Source organism: Sinocyclocheilus rhinocerous, unplaced genomic scaffold (assembly GCF_001515625.1).
Source record: "Sinocyclocheilus rhinocerous isolate Xijiao unplaced genomic scaffold, SAMN03320098_v1.1 scaffold422, whole genome shotgun sequence".
Classification (NCBI taxonomy): domain Eukaryota; kingdom Metazoa; phylum Chordata; class Actinopteri; order Cypriniformes; family Cyprinidae; genus Sinocyclocheilus; species Sinocyclocheilus rhinocerous.
Genome location: NW_015639767.1, coordinates 751,907 through 771,746, shown reverse-complemented (window position 1 = coordinate 771,746; position 19,840 = coordinate 751,907). Strand labels below are relative to the sequence as shown.

The window sequence follows — 19,840 nt, the reverse complement described above, 5'->3', positions numbered from 1 at the left end:
CATAGGCGTAATGTTTTTTCTACTGTACAGACCGTATATTCTATTGTCCTACACCAACCCTACCCCTAAACCTATCCCTCACAGGAAACTTTGTGCTATTTCAGATTTTCAATACACTCCATTCTGTGTGATTTATATGCGTTTTGAAAAGTGGGGACATGGGGTAATGTTCTGAAAAGTCACCTTCTCCTTGTAATACCTATGTCATACCCTTGTCATTATTCAAATTTATGTCCTCATTTGTCACAAAAACGCGCGCGCACACACACACACACACACACACGCACGCACACACACACACAGGTTTGTTTTTGTGAAAAGTGGGGACATCCCATAGGCGTAATGTTTTTTCTACTGTACAGACCGTATATTCTATTGCTCTACACCAACCCTACCCCTAAACCTATCCCTCACAGGAAACTTTGTGCTATTTCAGATTTTCAATACAATTCATTCTGTGTGATTTATATGCGTTTTGAAAAGTGGGGACATGGGGTAATGTCCTGAAAAGTCACCTTCTCCTTGTAATACCTATGTCATACCCTTGTCATTATACAAATTTATGTCCTCATTTGTCACAAAAACACACACACACACGCACACACACACATATTTCAAAGATACAGTACAGAAATATCCTGTATGTATTTACTCATCAAAATACATCATTTCAATTCAAAGACAGTGAGTCATCTTGAGTGAACTGAATTATTGCTTCATATTGATGAATGAGAAAGGATGAATCTAGAAAATGTACAAAAGTTTTCTTTGATTTAAGGTGCGCAAAGTTGATTCCTAAACCACAGGCTTTTCCATCCAAGTGTAATTTAAAAACACGAAAAATGTTCCATATGAAAATGCCTAGGGCTGCACTGATTGCGCATATTTCATCTAGCATGTTAGTTACACAGACAGATATATAGGAACAAGGCACAAATAAAAACAAATGCTCCCTATTTAGAGCCCTATTTGGTCTTCATAAAAGGACAAGAGCAACAAAATGCCCCAACCGCTCAAAAGTCCCAGATTCTGCAGTAGAAATATCAGCTAAGGTCTTTTACTGTCCACGTGAACAAGAGAGGGAAGCTAGATGAGAAAAACAGAGGAAAAAGGGAAATTTAACTTGAGCTTAGAGTCAGACAGCAAACATGGCTGTTGTTTTTGACTGATGAACAAGCTGAGAGTTTGAACAAGTTTGAAAGAGAAAACGGTTCACAGCTAGACAGATACTGTAGTTATGTGAAATATCATTTTAGACTGAACAGACTGTAACGTACCATGTCTGCCAGACCAACGTACAGAAAGAGGCCGGCGGTGACAGCCGAAATCCACTCCTTAGCAACCGTTTCCGTGGAGACGGACAGAGCGATGTACAGGCCGATGAAGGAGGTGAGAGAGCTGGCCACGTGCAGCAGCAGAGCCCGTTTGACCGACAAACCACAGTGCAACAGGATCGCAAAATCACCTGAACATGAAAATGACTGAAAATATTTGACTAAATATTCAGTGTAAAAAAAAACATTTAAAATCACAATTGAGGTCTCTTTAATGTTTCAATTATTTCTCATAAACAACGTTATTAAAAAATGAAGAAAAAAAAAATGTCATGATTGTAAAATAGGCTTTTTTGTGCAAAATATAATTAATTTCTTTCTTTTAATTTTGGAGTGAAATGTGACTCTTTTCTTAACAGCTTTTGTGAAACGTTATAGTCTCCTGTGCTATATAAGAGCGATTGCTGAGCCGTAAAATCTTCCTCTGGTTAGATTAAAAGAGCAATCAATCAATCAATCAATCAATCAATCAAAAAAAAAAAAAAATCAGATATAAAAGGAAGACACACGTCACAGTCAAAACCGTCACAGTGGAATGAATGAATGAATAAACAAGACAAACAAACAAATAAATACTTTAACCATAAGAAAGACATCTTGTATAAATCAAAATCATATGTTGAATTCAGTGTTATTTTAGTAACCTCGACATACAATTTGAGTTTTTGTTAATATTTTGCTAATATTTTGAATTTTATTTTAAATTTGTTTTCATTTTCATTTTAGTTAAAGTTTTAGTAATTTTGTTGTGTTTTGTCATTTTATTATTACTATTATTATTGAGTTTTTTATTTAAACTAAATGAAAATGAGAAATGCTGCCCTGGCAACTTGCTGAAAAAATGAATTTTAAAAATATTTTTTTGCAGTTAATGTTTTTTATTTCAAGTAATGCATTTTTAAACGATTTTAGTTTTAGTTTTATAATAACCCTGGTTGAATTAAGCATAAAAAGAACTGAAAATGATTTTTTGACCAGCACAGAGATGCATGTAACTTTATATCTTTGTAAGACAGTATAAGCACACCTTTCTTCAAAAAATTCAGCTTTGCATCACAGCAATAAATTACATTTCAACATATATTAAAATGGAAAACACTTATTTTAAATTGTAATAATATTTCACAATTTCGCTATTTTTACTGCACCAAGTTCAGGAAAAAATTGTGAAAAATGTATAATATTAAGTATATTTACAATAATATCAATATTATTTAATTCAATACTAGATAGCATCTATAACACATACTTCACTCAAACTGAAAAATGCTGTGTATTTTATGCTTATTAAAACAAGTTAACATCAAACTCTACATACGGTCTATGCAGAGTGTTTCAAATCCATCACTTCTGTTATGATTCTGCCTTTATGTGCAGTAGCCAGCAAGGCAGCTCACTATGTATTGTAGTTTATGCATGTGTCTGTGTGTGCATCTCTGTTGAGTATTTATCTGTATTAATGTCGAACAAGCACAATGACGCTCACCTAACTCATGCGGCAGCTCATGGCAGAGCACAGCCAGAGACGTGGCCAGACCGGACCGCCACAAGATGGAGAACGCCGCGCCGATCGCCAGACTGTCCGCAAAGTTATGGATGCCGTCTCCAATGGTGATCATATAGGGAAGCAAACACTGCTCTGAGGGAGAAGAGATGGGATATTATTAACCCAACGGTCATTTTACTCTCTTAGATGTGTGTCATTGTTTATTTTAGTAATATATCATTAACTCAAAGTTGTGTATAATTACCTTTTTTGGGGCTAACAGGTTCAAGGAAGGACTTTTCTCTTTTTTCGGCATCCACCTTCAATAATAATGAGATATTAAATAATAATAATAATAATAATAACCACCAACAAAACATTAATCATTAAAAAATTAATAAAAAATTAACTATGTCCTTAAAATAATTATTAAGTATTTTAATAAAATAATAATACAAGACTCATCACAAATACAGATATTCAAAAAATATTTAATCAAATCTGTGAACACAATCTAAATTTAATATTTAAAGAAACTCAGAAACTGAGATCATTTAATTGTTACATTTTGTTACTAGCTTCAAATGTATGAACAGGGCTATTATTGGTAACTAAAACTATAAACATTTTCGTTACTTAAATGTTAACTGAAATAAAATATATATAAAAAAATATTTTATTTCTTCTAGTTGCCAATGCATTGATAAAAACTATATAGGCATTAAAAAAATTAATAAAAATGACAAAATCACAAATTCACAGAGGAACAGAAACAGAACAAAAGTACTAAAACTTAAAATTAAAATTAAAACAGAAAATATAAAAAATGAAAAAGAAAAACGTATTTTATTTCATCTAGTTGCCAAAGCGATAATAAAAACTATATAGACATGTAAACAATTAATACAAATGACAAAATCACAAATTAAACAGAACAAAAGTACTAAAACTTAAAATTAAAATAAAAACAGAAAATATAAAAAATGAAAAAAAAAAAAAACTTATTTTATTTAATCTAGTTGCCAAAGCGTTAATAAAAACTATATAGGCATTAAAAAAATTAATAAAAATGACAAAATCACAAATTAAACAACAAAAGTACTAAAACTTAAAATAAAATAAAAAACCCAGAAAATATAAAAAATGAATTTATTTTATTTTATTTAATCTAGTTGCCAAAGCGTTAATAAAAACTATATAGACATTTAAAAAATTTATACAAATGACAAAATCACAAATTAAACAGAGCAAAAGTACTAAAAATTTAAATAAAAACAGAAAATATAAAAATAAAACAAATAGATCTAAATGACTAAACTATTTATTTAAAATAATAATAAAATACCAATGATGCAAAAAAAAAAAACACTGTTTCTGAATTTAGACCCCATTATTATTAGTTTATTCACCAGCAATGACTGTTTTCTGCTTTTCTCGCTATTTAAGTCTATTTCTATGTGATTTTCTCACCAGATCGGCCTGTGAGCTGGAGTGTTTGTTCTGTTTCTCTAGCTGGAACATCTGCAGGACTTTGTGATGAACATCAGACTCCTCCTGCGAGCACAGCATCATGTTAGTGGTTTGGGAATGGATCTAGAATTGTCTCGGACCTCTCAAACAGCACGAAAGACTCACTTCATCATGATTATGGTGATGTTCTCTGCGGGTAATGATGGAGAAGATGCCTTCCATCAGGTAGAAAAAATAGATGCCCGCAATAAGCACCAGCAGTTTGTACACATAGTCCAACTTTTCCTCTGCATGGTCGTGAACGTGGAGGCCTAAGAACTGCACAGAGATGAAACGACATTAACACTGATCAGAAACTTGGATTGTGCTTTGATTTCCCAGCAGCGCTGTGCAGTAATTCCTGTCTGCACTCAATAAGCGAGGTCTGTTTCTCTCAGCAATCCGGTTATTTTCCACTCAGGGCGATGACATGGTGTGACAGGACTGTAGTTATGTTGACACGGATCTAAACGGATGAGGGAACGTGGGCGCTGTCAGCGCTCGGGGGAAATAACGGGTGGCAGGCCTGCCGCCGAGACCCATTCTGCCCCATTAAACCAGAAAACTGAGCTTTCTATGAGAAGATGCCCAGCCCAAGAGTAATCGGAGGGAAATTCAGAATGATGTTGAGGGTGAGATGAAGGATAACACTAAAACACAGCTAGGTGGTTGCACACAAAATTCGACATATCAGCAATATGAAATATTAAATATATGCTCCTTTTCCCTTTCAGAGTTATTCACAGTTAAAGATGAACCTGCGTTTTCTCATTATTCGGGATGGATTGTACTAATAAAAAGATGCAATTATGATTAACTGATATCTTTACCATTAACTGAAATAAAGTATTTAAAAAAATATTAAAGTTATTCAATTTCAGCTAGCTGAAATTGTAATTTCAATTCATTTGAATTGATTTCAAGATGAGGAAATAAAGAAACAAAAACTGAAATAAAAATGAATAACTATATAAAACAAAAACACATCAAAACAAAAACTAAACTAACAAAAAAATATAAACAAATTCAAACTATTAATAAAACTATAATAGCATCTCAATGATACTAAAATAACGCTTATGCATACATACAATTCTACTTCACACAAAATATTATTAATAATATTGTTTATTATATTCTTTATAATTAATAATAAAAAATTTAATAAATAATATTTTAGTCTATATCAGAATACTAACCGCTTCTACACTTATAGATACACTTAAATATATGAACTGAACCAGTTATGTAGGCAAATAAAGTCATTTTAAATAATAAAGCTAAAACCGTTTGTCAAGGTGTTCCGGTGACAAAAACATCAAGGCTGCATTTATTGGATCTAAAATACAGTAAAACAGTATCATTGTGAAATATTATTACAATTTAAAATCAGTGTTTACGATTTAAAATGGTGTATATTCTTGATCAAAACTGAATTTTCAGCATCATTACTATAATAATATATAATAATATGCTGATTTGCTGCTTTCTGATTATTATCAATGTTGATAATCAATGTCGCTGGTAAAGTGAATACAAATTCAAGAGAATAAAGTTGAGGATTGTTACATTTTTAGGCATTTTCTCAGCTGGTTTGTAGCATAAAATCACCATACAATGAGATGCAGAGAGCTAGCAATGGTCTGTACTGTGCTGAATGTGGGGTTTGCTCACCGCGGGCAGCAGATGCAGCAGAGCGTCGCCCGTCAGACATCCCACAGCCAGACTGACGCAGAACTGGATGCAGAGCTCGAACACTTGCGTACATGCGGAGAACAGCAGCACCACGATCCCAAACATGGCCATCAGACAGATGAGGAGGTTGGCCAGTGTGGCGTATCCATATCCTGAACACAAAGAGCTCATTCAGTGACTGTACATACACAACAACACATACAGCGGAATGAAGCACTCATTCACACTGAGCTTTATAATGGGTAATCAAAACTGAATCAGGTTTGTTACGAGAAAACGATTTTTTTTCTTTCTTTCCTTGGTTTCAAACAGTAAAAATATGCATTGTAATAATGCATAATAATATTGTTAAATAAAAAAGGGACTTATTTTAGCAATAAAATCAGTATTTTTCATTTAAAAAGATTAAATGGAGAACATTACTGTATGAGTTTATATTGAGATATCTGGTTTGAGAAACTGTTGAGATCTCTTATGAAACTATATAATGTCTATATGCGTAAATTTCTTAAATAAAATGTGTGGTGGTGATTTTTTTTCACCCCAAAATAACAAAGAAAGATTATATCTATCTTGATTTTTGCTTTGTAACTTTGTTCATTAAAATGAATGCATAATACAGTAACGAAAATCATCCTTTCTAGGCACAATTATTATTTTTTAAAAATCATTTCTTAAAATTAAATTCAGTACAACAATTACTACCATGATACATACCACAGTTAATTCAGTTAACTAAAACTATAAAAATATCTTCATTACTTGAAATCAAATAAACATTAAAAAGTATGAAAAAACCTTTTTTCAGCTAGTTGCCAACTTTTCTCATTTTTATTTATATTACGTTGATGTGCTAAAATAGCTAAAACTGAAATAAAATTAATAAAAACTATATAGAAAAAAAACATAAGAAATATAACATAACTAACACAAAAACTTTAAAAATAAATTGAAATGGGAAAAATAAAAACAACAAATATTTCAATAAGTAAATATCAATAAATAATAATAAAAACTATAATAGTATCTCAAATAACACTGATGCAAACTTACAATTCTATTCTACCTATAAAATATTATTAATCATATTATTTATAATTTTTATTCTCAATAATTTTTGTATTATTAACATTATTTCATATTTTCTGTATTTTAAAGTGCCTCTGTTACGATATTTAAATATCAAATAAAACAATGTCATATTGGGAAAAAAATCTTTAAAATAGGTCTGATTGTCTTTAAGCAGAGGATAATTGTTTTCTTTTGATTTTTGGGTGAGATATGATATAACCAGATATTTTTCACAAGATTATGTTTATGAGCCAAGTTTCTTGGAAAAGCCAGTTTCATTCAAGCTTTGATTTTACAATTATGTACGTATTATTACGGTGGTTATTATGATTACATTGTGTTACATAATGTTAACATTATGTCAGTTCAGTCAGGACCACTTTTGAAAATACATTTATTGGCAATTCTTGAATTTGGCGAAACTTAGGCTTTAAGGGGTTCGCTGCCATACTAGACAGTTTAAGATACATCCTTAAAGTCCCCATGAAATCAAAATTAAAGTTTTTTGGGTGTTAGTATCAATATGTTAGTCTTAAGGTTATCTGCTGTGTGTGTGCACTTAGGATGGGATAAATGCAGAGCACTAATTCCAAGTACGGGTCACCATACTTGGCCACATGTCACGTCACGTCACGTCACATCTTCCTGTTTCAGTTAAAATGACGTCAACACATAGAGTAACGCTGCGTGTTTCTAAGCATTTCAGGGGACCTTTAAGGCATGAATCCCCCAGCCTGGCAATAAACAAATATTTCTTAGCTTATACACATATGCAGAAATACGATTACGAAATAAAAGAGTGACGAGAATTCACAGAATAGTTCTACAGAATCCCAGCTGTTAAGGAGTTGCTGGGAGGTGGGTGCAAATGTCTGTGCTGAAGACTGAAGACTGAAGAACATGCGTTTGAATGGTCTTAAATACAGTTGTTGTTGGTCTGCCTGAACTACGCTTGAATTCCATTCAGTCACTCAAGCTCCATTTATATTATATCATATAATCATATAATGACATGATACCATCATATCAGTGAGAATTATTTACAGCGTATGAAGAGGTCACTCACTCTCGGCAGTGCTGAGTGAATCCGGGCTCACGGGTGCGGGACTGATCTCAGAACAGCCTCCGCTGGGGATCTGCTGAATCAGAGCAGGGCTGATCTGTGTGAACTGATTTCTGCTCAGCGATGAAGAGTTCAGCCGGTGAATCCTCAACAGGTCTTCAGCGCTGAAACAAGGCCTGCGAGCGCAACATAACCCACACTGAGACATGCAAATGAACGGATGCATAAAACATATTTACGCATTAATATTTAATTTCACACCACAGCGCCGCCGCTGCTCTGATAATCAGGCGTGAAACACTCGTATTTTCTGTTTGCTGAATTATTAATTCCACGGATGTCAGACGACAGGTCTTATTTAGACGGCGTGTGAGCTTAAAGAAATTGGAAATATGCATCATGATTAAATATGAGCTGGATGTTCGTCTGCACATGTACTGCTTAATTTCACTGTGATTATGACTGCGGACAGATGAAACGTGTATGTCACAACATACATCAAGAGAAATAAACATTAGCGGCTGCCGCTGACACTTCATGTTACAGGCCTCGGAATTTCTCGCGCAGCCACATGATTGCTCTCTTCGTCAAGTGCCACGGCTAAATGATTGGATTTCTGTGGCGTGCAAAGATTTCCCATGATAAAACTAGAGAATTGGTTTGTTTTTGTAAATTGTTTTTCAAATTTCAGCTCAGAGTCAAAAATCACACCACGATTCCTCACCTGAGTGTCAAGATTGGAGGCTAAAGGCCCAAGATGCAGTGAAAAATTTGTTAAATAATTAAACATATTAAATAATTCAATATATGAACTTAAAATCTCAGGGGGACTTCAAGAAAATCTTGTAGGTTAAAGTGGTTCGGCTGACAAACAAAAAAAAAGTTCAGAATTGCAGGGTTACCGTGTCCCAGCTGCTGTTGGTCCGATGAGCATCCCCATGACTGTGGCTGTTTCTGCTGTGCTGCTTTTCAGCATCATGGTCATGTTCCCCTCCACCCAGGTTTAAAGCCTTCAGAAGCCCTTCAAAATCTGAGAAGGATAACACCATTAAAAAACAAAACATGATCACAATGGTTTATTATTAAAGGAAATATTATACTGATGGAGAACATTAAAACCACACAACTGTTTTTTCTTGTGTTGGCCAATTTTCTGTTGACGGAAGGAAAGTTTAGACCAGGACATATCATAGAGCTCTGACTTTCTAAACAGCCAATAGCTATTGGTTCACATCACAGCTCTGAAAAGCCCCATGTGATAAAACAAAGACAAAATACTTTCTAATTTTAATAATAGTTTAATAACGCATCATGGTCATGTTCCCCTCCACCCAGGTTTAAAGCCTTCAGAAGCCCTTCAAAATCTGAGAAGGATAACACCATTAAAAAACAAAACATGATCACAATGGTTTATTATTAAAGGAAATATTATACTGATGGAGAACATTAAAACCACACAACTGTTTTTTCTTGTGTTGGCCAATTTTCTGTTGACGGAAGGAAAGTTTAGACCAGGACATATCATAGAGCTCTGACTTTCTAAACAGCCAATAGCTATTGGTTCACATCACAGCTCTGAAAAGCCCCATGTGATAAAACAAAGACAAAATACTTTCTAATTTTAATAATAGTTTAATAACTTTTCAATAGCAATTTCAGCCATTAATTTATGGTTGGGAAAGAAATGAAGAATGAGAGTTAGCACAACCAAAGACACACCACTGAACCCTGATCTACAACTCACAAATAAAATAAAATTATTAATATTTTGAATTAGTTTTTATTGTTGTATTTTCATTTTCATTTTAGTAAATTTGTTGTGTTTTGTCATTTGTATTAGCTTTTTTAATATTTCAATTTATTTTTCAGTTTTAGTTTCTGTAATTTTAGTACTTCAGCTTATACTTAATTTCAGTTATTTGCAAGGTTATTACCGTTAACTAAAATGAAAAAAAAACAAACCACTAAAAAAAGAAAAAAAATTCTTAAAATAAAATGAAAGAAAAATTAAAATAAAATATAAAACCCCTTATATTTATTTACGTCAGTTGCCATTTAAGGCAACGTAGTATTAAATGAAGCAAACGTAGTATAATAATAGTTTAATAACTTTTCAATAGCAATTTCAGCCATTAATTTATGGTTGGGAAAGAAATGAAGAATGAGAGTTAGCACAACCAAAGACACACCACTGAACCCTGATCTACAACTCACAAATAAAATAAAATTATTAATATTTTGAATTAGTTTTTATTGTTGTATTTTCATTTTCATTTTAGTAAATTTGTTGTGTTTTGTCATTTGTATTAGCTTTTTTAATATTTCAATTTATTTTTCAGTTTTAGTTTCTGTAATTTTAGTACTTCAGCTTATACAATAATGTACAGTATGTGGAAAATAATGTGTTTTTTGAACCTTTCATTACACCAAATACACAAAATAATGTTCTTTTTAGCAACATCATATGACCACTTTAAAATAACTCAAATTTAAATAGAGGCAAAATTTATTTAAAAACATATAGACTTTTTTATATAGAATGGAAAAAAAAACCTTCAATTAAAATTAAAATTAAAACTGAAAATATAAAAATAAAAACTACTTTGAAATAATAAAAAAACTATAATAGTATGTTAATACTAAAGCTTTTAATCTAATATTTATATTTATATTTTACTTAATTTTATTTTTACAAAAATGTTTTTAATAGTTTTAGGTTTTGCTAAAGATAACAACACTGAGCCTGAGGAAAGTTTCTGGAAATGTATTGCTCAAAAGATGTATTCTGTTGTAGGATTATCAGACAGTCATACCATGAAGCGTGAGACTGTCAAGAGCCGAAATGGCTGAAGATGTAATCCACGAAGTATTGCTGCTCATGAAGGTCATGTGCTTTCATGCAGTCTCCACGCAGGGCGTGATAGAGGACGTTTCCCATCACCGAGTCCAGCTCTGTGTGCGTGTGATCGCCATGCTGATGGCTGCTCTCTTCCAAGATGTCCTTCATAGTGAGACAGGGCTAAAAAAACAGATAAACACGAGACAGATGTGGCCGACAGTGTGAAACGTCTATCATGTGTCAGTTTGCATTGCATCTTGAGAGGCTTGCTGTCATTCTCAATGACAAAAGTCAAGCAGCAATTAACCTTTTCATGGTTTTACTTTACAGATAACCGTGAGCATTCACAAAACAACATAAAAATAACTAACCCTCCTGTTGTGCTCAAAAACCGAGTACAACTTTTGTGTTTGAGGTCAAATTGACACACGTTGGGATTCCATACAATTTGCCAAAAATGTACAATATGAAAAACTCTAGAGACTCATGTAAAAACAGAAAACCTGTATTGTAGCTTGTCAGAGAGATTAAAAAATATAAAATAAGTGAGAAATTGAATAATTCCTAAATAAATAAAGGTTTTCTGTTTTTAGTATTTTTCAGTGTTGATTTCATTAACTAAAGCTAAAAAAAAGTTACTTTAAAATAAAATAAAAAAGAAAAGAAAATATAAAAGCTACAAAATAAAGGTTTTCTGTTTTTAGTGTCTTTAGTGTTTTTTAAAGTCTTGATATAATTAACTAATTATTTCTTGAAATTAAAGAAAAAATATAAGAGAAATCTAAAAAAAAAAAAAAAAGTCAGTTAGTTGCCAATAAATTCACATTTCTAATTTTCAGTTTAAGAACTAAAACAACTGAAATAAACATTAATAAAATCTATATAGATATATTAAAAAAATTAATACAGATGATCTAAACAAACAACACAATTACTAATACTTTAACATTTTCAAAATTAGCTGCACAAACACAACATTGACAGATGTTTCGATTGTGAGACTCAACTAAATAAAGAAACAGTGAATTTTCCTCGGATGATTGAGAAGATGAATTCTGAATTCAGAAAAATTTCAAAGTGTTGAAACTTTGCATGCACATTCATGACCCTAAATGAGAAAAAACATCACCAAATTGTACGATGAAATAAAGAGTTCAACCAATATTTCAAGCAGCTTGAAAAACAGGTGTAGGTCAAATGAACCCCAACAAAATGGGAGGGCTAACAAAATAAAATGTTATCTTTAGAACTAATGAGTTTATTGTGCTGACCTCATGCGTGTCAGGCTGATAGTATTTCTCCATCTCATTAAACATCTTCTCCAAACCCTGATTTCCAGTGATGTCTCCATGAGAAGGATGATCGGTGGTGCTGTTATAGTCGTGGTTGTGGCCATAGATCATTTCGATGAAGTGTTCGGTCTCTACGCCCCAGCGGCCGTCCTGTATGGCCCTGCAGGTCTCCAGCGGAGCGCTGAGGAACAAACAGCAGCCAGGAGCCACGCTGAAGAAATCCTCCATCTGAAGCCCCTGTGAGCTGCTGTAGTTACTCAACAGCTGGGAGAGATGATCCACTGAAAGACACTATAGACAGGAGAGAGAAACACTGAGCGGACAATGATGAAATGAAGATAGAGTCGATTAAATGAGAGACTATAAATGCTGTATTTAATGCAGCTGTTTTGTATAAAAGCAAAGACACTACAGGTCAATTTTAGGCAATTTTGCTTCTATAACATCATCTTTCAGACTAGTGGAAAAAAATCTGCATTTCAGTGTTTATTTTATTACACTTTATCAATGTGCATCTGTTTGTTTCAATTACAAAACATATTTTTAACGTTCATATGATTTTTTTCTCTTGCACTGAGCCAGAAATCTCCACTTCTGCAGCACTTAAAATGTAGAACATTTTTTTTTTTTCAAAGTTTTAAATGAGAGATTGTTGGATTGTTTTACAAGAAATACTAATTCAGTCTTTCTACTTCAAAATTTTGCGTTTAATTCAATGTGTCAATTGCTGTTTCTTTGCAATTATTTGCAAAATTTACTTGCAATTTCTGAGTGAAAATTGTTTATACAAATTTACTATTGCTTTTAGGTTTACTGTTTCATTCCTATCTATATTCTCAATGTTTTTACAGAGGGGTTTGTTTGTATATCATTTACCTGATATATATGTACAACCAGAAAAAAAGAAAAATTTCCACCATGTTTTTAGGAATAAAATGTAATATATATATATACAGTATATATATATAATTACATTTTATTCCTAAAAACATGGTGGAATTTTTTCTTTTTTTCTGGTTGTTGACAGTATTTTCTGATTTATGGAGTAAGGAAGAAAGAAATCCAAAATCCTCTCTGTTTATGCAAAATAAATCTTGTAATACCTAACAACTGTTTTAATATATTGTGAATAATCAACTGGGTAAATGTGGTGGTGATATCTATTAATTCCAAATTTTTACCTATTCACCTTTAGTGTTTAGCCTTAAACAACACAGAGATTTATTTGAGATGAAGATTTATTTTTGAAGATGATTATTTTCTATTTGAAAATAATACTCCGTTTAGCCTTTTTGTGGAAATTGGTTGGTGCTAACACACCTAAAAACATTATACATACATTAAAAAAAGTTAATATTCATCCAACTAAAAAATGTTTCAAAACACTTTTATGGAGGAACACGAATCTCCAATCTACATAAAAATAATGTTCAAAGTAATACGAAGTTCAATGTACAAATACAGCCATGCAAAAATTCAGCACAGTTCCTGCCAAAATCTCATAACTGTGGTACATATTAACTACCACTGCCATCAAAAAAAATAAAAAATACAAATCAAACAGACATGACAAAAAGATTTCTATTACTGTCTTATTATTGTGGAGACACAATAATCTATTAGGATTTTACAGTTTTATCTCTACAAAAAACATGCACGCCTATATTATCACTGATTAAAAAAAAAAAAACTTATTCAGGAGTTTTCTGTCAGATATTTATTTATATACAAGTATGCATGCATGTATTTATTTTTCCAGAAAGCCATTGGATTAGTGCTTATTATTTCTAATGATGGTAACATATTTCATAACGCAGGTCTACATTATAGTGCAGCAGGGCTAGATGTGTCACGGCCTTAGTAACTTATAAGTTAAAGAGTCAAAGCCCAATCACACACACACCTTTCTCTAGTGCTTTTGGTGATCAAGGTAGTTATGGTGATTTTGTGAATGCAATAACAAGACAAGACTCTACATATAATTAACTGATGTTATCTAAAAGGTTAAACTCAGGTCAAGGGGAGCGAAACCTGTTTTTTCATAAATGTCATGTTGGAGAATGTTGTCATGTGTTATTAAAGGTTTATGCATATTTTGTTCTTGTTGTATGAATAGTTTTGCATTCACAACTGTTTACCTTTTAAGATATTAAATGATCCTTTTCCTGAAATGCTTTGTCTTGATGTTTATCTAACCTTTTTTTTTTTTTTAAATGTTCCTACTTGTTTTAGAACTTTCAGAGAACACTCAAAAGTAGCTTTCCATAATGTTTGTAAAATTATTAAATGGAACGTTCCCTTAATGTTCGCATAACCAACAAAAAACGTTTTTAAAACATTTGGAAAACGGACGTTCTGAACGGTTAGAGAACATTCTAAAATAACGTTTTCATAATGTAAATAACGAGAAACATTCTTAGAACATATTTTTGTTAGCAGGGGATTTTCTCATACAATTTAAATACAGATAAATGCCACAGGTCCGCATGTTACAACATGCACCAATAGCCCCTGACGGGTGTTGAACAAACTCAGACTTTTATACTGGAAAATATAATTTGCCACAGCACAGGACTTGAAATGAGGGTCACAAGGAGATTAAAGGTGATTAAAATTGCGCAAAGCTTAAAAGACTTCGAGATCGGTTTCAACACCCGTTCCTTAAACTTTTAATCTGTTCATGAGCTGTATGTCAGACTCAGCTACTTATATAAATGGCACTTTCCCGCCACTGATTCTTTATTTCTCTTCTTAGGCATGCTTTATTCTCTCCTAATTGTTAGTAACGTGTATTTTAGCCTATATAAGATATTTAAAGGGGTCATATGATGCGATTTCAAGTTTTCCTTTCTCTTTGGAGTGTTACAAGCTGATTGTGCATAGATAAGATCCCTGAAGTTGCAAAGACTAAAGTCTCAAAACCAAAGAGATATTCTTTATCAAAGTTAAGACTCTGCCACGCCCCCCTAAAACGGCTCGTTCTAACACGCCCCCACTTACACCAAATACACAAAATAATGATCTTTAAAAAAGCATCATATGACCCCTTTAAGTCGTGTATTCTTACGCATTTGCCTATAAAACTGTGATTTACACGCCTATTCTCCAGTCAGATTGGTTCTCTCGGCTGTAGCGCACGAGTCTTCAGACGCCGCTGGCGCGCGCTGGACCTTGACCTCTCCAAAAGTGCGCAAATATATCCTACCTTTCCACACGACACACCGGAGCACTGCACACGGTTCTCCAGCCGTTCAAACAGCGAGAGAAGCGCATCTTCTGTGAGGCCGTTCACCTGCACTGAGGGGTTCGGACAGGGGCTGCCCGGTCTGGAGATCACATTTCAGGGCTTTTCAACACCTGCCCTCTTGAAATAATACCAAACATGTGATATTTAATACACAAAATGACTGTGAAGAGCTGCAGTATATTGAAATGCTGCACATCAATACAACTCCTCTCAGAATGGGCCTAATTACACATCTAAGTGAATGGAGGAATCAAATAGGCACACATTTGAGAAGCAATCCAACTAGTGTTATTAAATATTTCAATTTGGCTTTCAGAAAAAGTTTGCATTCTCATGAGGCCGGATGGTCTTTCTAACACAGCTGTTTATCCTGTTTGTACATCAAGACAAAAGTCAACTAATGAAGACAAATACAGATTCCCACTGTGACAACTTGCCCCACCAGTGTGTGTTGGATGAATTGTACTGTAAGCACTTTTCTGGGCAACAATGCTGGTAATATCCAAAACATTGCTATAGTGTTTAAGGTTTATTTCTACACAGAAATCGATTTTAAAATCTGTCAGATATGCAGCATTTGAAGGTGTAAAATGCTGACAAACACAAACCTGTGACATCCTATTATATATTAATGCAACAAGTTATGTTGCTTGGCAACAGTAAACAAAATTAGAATGATGAACTTTATTACTAAGCAAAATAATTATTCTGATCATTGTTATTGTATAGCTATTGCATCAGTTTTATAAAAACAAGAACATTTATTACTGTGTTTTTAAGAGGGTTAAGGACAATATTTAGATTTAACTGCACTGATGTTATTGAATGAGAACAAAATTTGAACTGAATTCTAACTTTGTAACATCAAGAGATATTGAACTGAATTGAACCAACATTGAACTGAATTAAGCTGAATAAATGACACGGTCTTCTGCAGAGCTGATTTATAGCTGAATTTGTTTTAGAATTGATACATTTGACAAAATGAACACTGTAATTATCCTGTTTAAGCTGCTTTGAAACAATCTGTATTGTATAAAGCGCTCCAGACATAAATGTGACTTGGCTTAAACATGGTAAAATCTAAATCTAAAATCTGTAATGCACAGACCCTTGTGCTTTATGGCATTATTTATTTTTTCCTAGTACACTCTCAGAAAAAAAGGTACAAAAGCCGTCACTGGGGCAGTACCTTTTTAAAAGGTATATCTTTGTACGCTATTTACCCCTAAAGGTGCATATTGGTACCTTAAAGGTACAAAATAGTACCTAAAGTGTACATTTTAGTACCTTTTAAAACAGGGCTGTCCAAACTCGGTCCTGGAGGGCCGTTGTCCTTGGTAATTTTACACAATACAGATTCCTATTGTGACAACTTGCCCCAGACAGTGACAATATGCCCTCCACAGATGAATTGTACTGTATGCACTTTACTGGGCAACAATTCTGGTAATATCCAGAAAATCTTTAAAGTATTTAAGGTTTGTTTCTACACAGAAATTGACTTTAAAATCTGTCTGGATAAGCAGCATTTGAAGTAATAAAAAGCTGATAAATACAAACCTGTGACCTCACATTCTATATTAATGCAACAAGTTATGTTCCTGGGCAACAGTAAACAAACACAATTATGATGAACTGTAATACTGAGAAAAATATTTATTCTGATTATTGTTATTATATAGCTATTGCATCAGTTTTATAAAAACAAGAACATTTATTACTGTGGTTTTAACAGGGTTTAAAGGACAATATTTAGATTTAACTGCACTGATGTTATTGAATGAGAACAAAATTTGAACTGAATTCTAACTTTGTAACATCAAGAGATATTGAACTGAATTGAACCAACATTGAACTGAATTAAGCTGAATAAATGACACGGTCTTCTGCAGAGCTGATTTATAGCTGAATTTGTTTTAGAATTGATACATTTGACAAAATTAACACTGTGATTTTCCTGTTTAAGCTGCTTTGAAACAATCTGTATTGTATAAAGCGCTCCAGACATAAATGTGACTTGGCTTAAACATGGTAAAATCTAAATCTAAAATCTGTAATGCACAGACCCTTGTGCTTTATGGCATTATTTATTTTTTCCTAGTACACTCTCAGAAAAAAAGGTACAAAAGCCCTGCAGAGTTTAGCTCCAACTTGCCTCAACACATCTGACTGGAAGTTTCTATGCCTAGTTAGAGCTTGATTAGCTGGTTCAGGTGTGTTTAATTAGGGTTGGAGCTAAACTCTGCAGGACACCGGCCCTCCAGGACCGAGTTTGGACACCCCTGTTTTAAAAGCTTACTGCCCAGTGAAAGCTTTTGTACCTTTTGTTTTGAGAGTGTAAAATGAAAACTGAATTCAACTTGCATATATAAACATGCAACATAATTACAAACAATATAGTTAATACACTATTTGAAGCATTTATTTTTGCATAATGCACAGCTTTACATACAAATATTTTAACAGTACTATGCCGTATACAGTATATATGGTTATTGTACAATATGCTGTAAGCTGTACAAAAGTAATCCATAGTGACATAGATGTCCTTTTTATCGCCACGCGCGCCGGTAAACACGCCAAGGCAGGCGAAACACAAACCTAGAACACCTCTGGTCTCCATAATCGGTGTGTTTTATCTCGATGTTTGGTATTCAGAGGGTTTTTCGGGTGAGATGGTTCCGATAGACTGACTGCCTGCCTTCACACACACGCACGCACACACACAGCAGCTTTAAAGATCCTCACACGGGTGATACCTGCTTAGGTAGAAGCTCTTCTTGCCCTCTGATTGGTCACTTCTCCACCTGCACTCAAATACGTCTCATAAAGGAGGGAAGCCTCTTCCGTTCACCTGCACTGAGGGGTTCGGACAGGGGCTGCCCGGTCTGGAGATCACATTTCAGGGCTTTTCAACACCTGCCCTCTTGAAATAATACCAAACATGTGATATTTAATACACAAAATGACTGTGAAGAGCTGCAGTATATTGAAATGCTGCACATCAATACAACTCCTCTCAGAATGGGCCTAATTACACATCTAAGTGAATGGAGGAATCAAATAGGCACACATTTGAGAAGCAATCCAACTAGTGTTATTAAATATTTCAATTTGGATTTCAGAAAATGTTTGCATTCACATGAGGCCGGATGGTCTTTCTAACACAGCTGTTTATCATGTTTGTACATCAAGACAAAAGTCAACTAATGAAGACCGAAAAAAAAAGACTAGTTTTCCCCCAACAAATGTGCAGCTGCCATATTGTTGTGGTAATTTTACACAATACAGATTCCTACTGTGACAACTTGCCCTATAGAGTGGCAATATGCCCCACCAGTGTGTGTTGGATGAATTGTACTGTATGCACTTTTCTGGGCAACAACGCTGGTAATATCCAAAACATTGTTATAGTGTTTAAAGGGGTCATATGATGCGATTTAAATTTTTCCTTTCTCTTTGGAGTGTTACAAGCTCTTGGTGCATAAAGAAGATCTGTAAAGTTGCAAAGACTAAAGTCTCAAATCCAAAGAGATATTCTTTATAAAAGTTAAGAGTCAGCCACACCATAGTTAATACACTATTTAAAGCATTTATTTTTGCATAATGCACAGCTTTACATACAAATATTTTAACAGTACTATGCCGTATACAGTATATATGGTTATTGTACAATATGCTGTAAGCTGTACAAAAGTAATCCATAGTGAAATGTCTGTTTCTTTTGTGAACTTTATTTTATTCTGATCTGGGGTCAGATCCACCTGCCCAAAAACCTGATCTTAACCTTCACAGGAATAACCATGAAAAGAAAAATCTCAGATCGACATGATAGTCTGAACTGTGAGCAGCTTTTAGATATTGAGGTGTTAGTTTGCTGTAGGACGAGGCCTGTTTATGCAGCAAACATGAAGCGCTTGAAGATTTGAGTGGGCCGGATTTGTCGACAGGAAGTGAAAAGTCAACAGCCAATCAAAAGGGATGTCATTTGCACAACACTGAATGGAATGAGGTCAGCTGAGAACTTTATGACCTTTACATCAAAGATGAGGAGGATGAGCTAAGCTTTGATCCAAATAAAGTGAGTGACACAAAAACATCATGTTCTTCATGCCAGATCTTGCTCTTTGAGGAGACTTAATGGAGTTATTTATTTATTTTAGTATCAACTTTGTCTCTGATGTTCTAAAATTCTTTTAAAATTCTACAAATGTTCTAAAATTCAGAAAAATAGCTGTCATGCAGTAAGAGTATCACTATAAACAATGATTTGTTGTAAAGTTGTAAATAAAATAGATTAT

The 19,840-nt window shown here is 33.5% G+C and overlaps 1 pseudogene; it reads right to left on the bottom strand.

The window, feature by feature from the left end:
• Positions 1 to 957: 957 nt before the first annotated feature.
• On the bottom strand, positions 958 to 18,162 carry LOC107751694 (zinc transporter ZIP4-like; annotated as a pseudogene).
• Between the last annotated feature and the right edge of the window lie 1,678 nt (positions 18,163 to 19,840).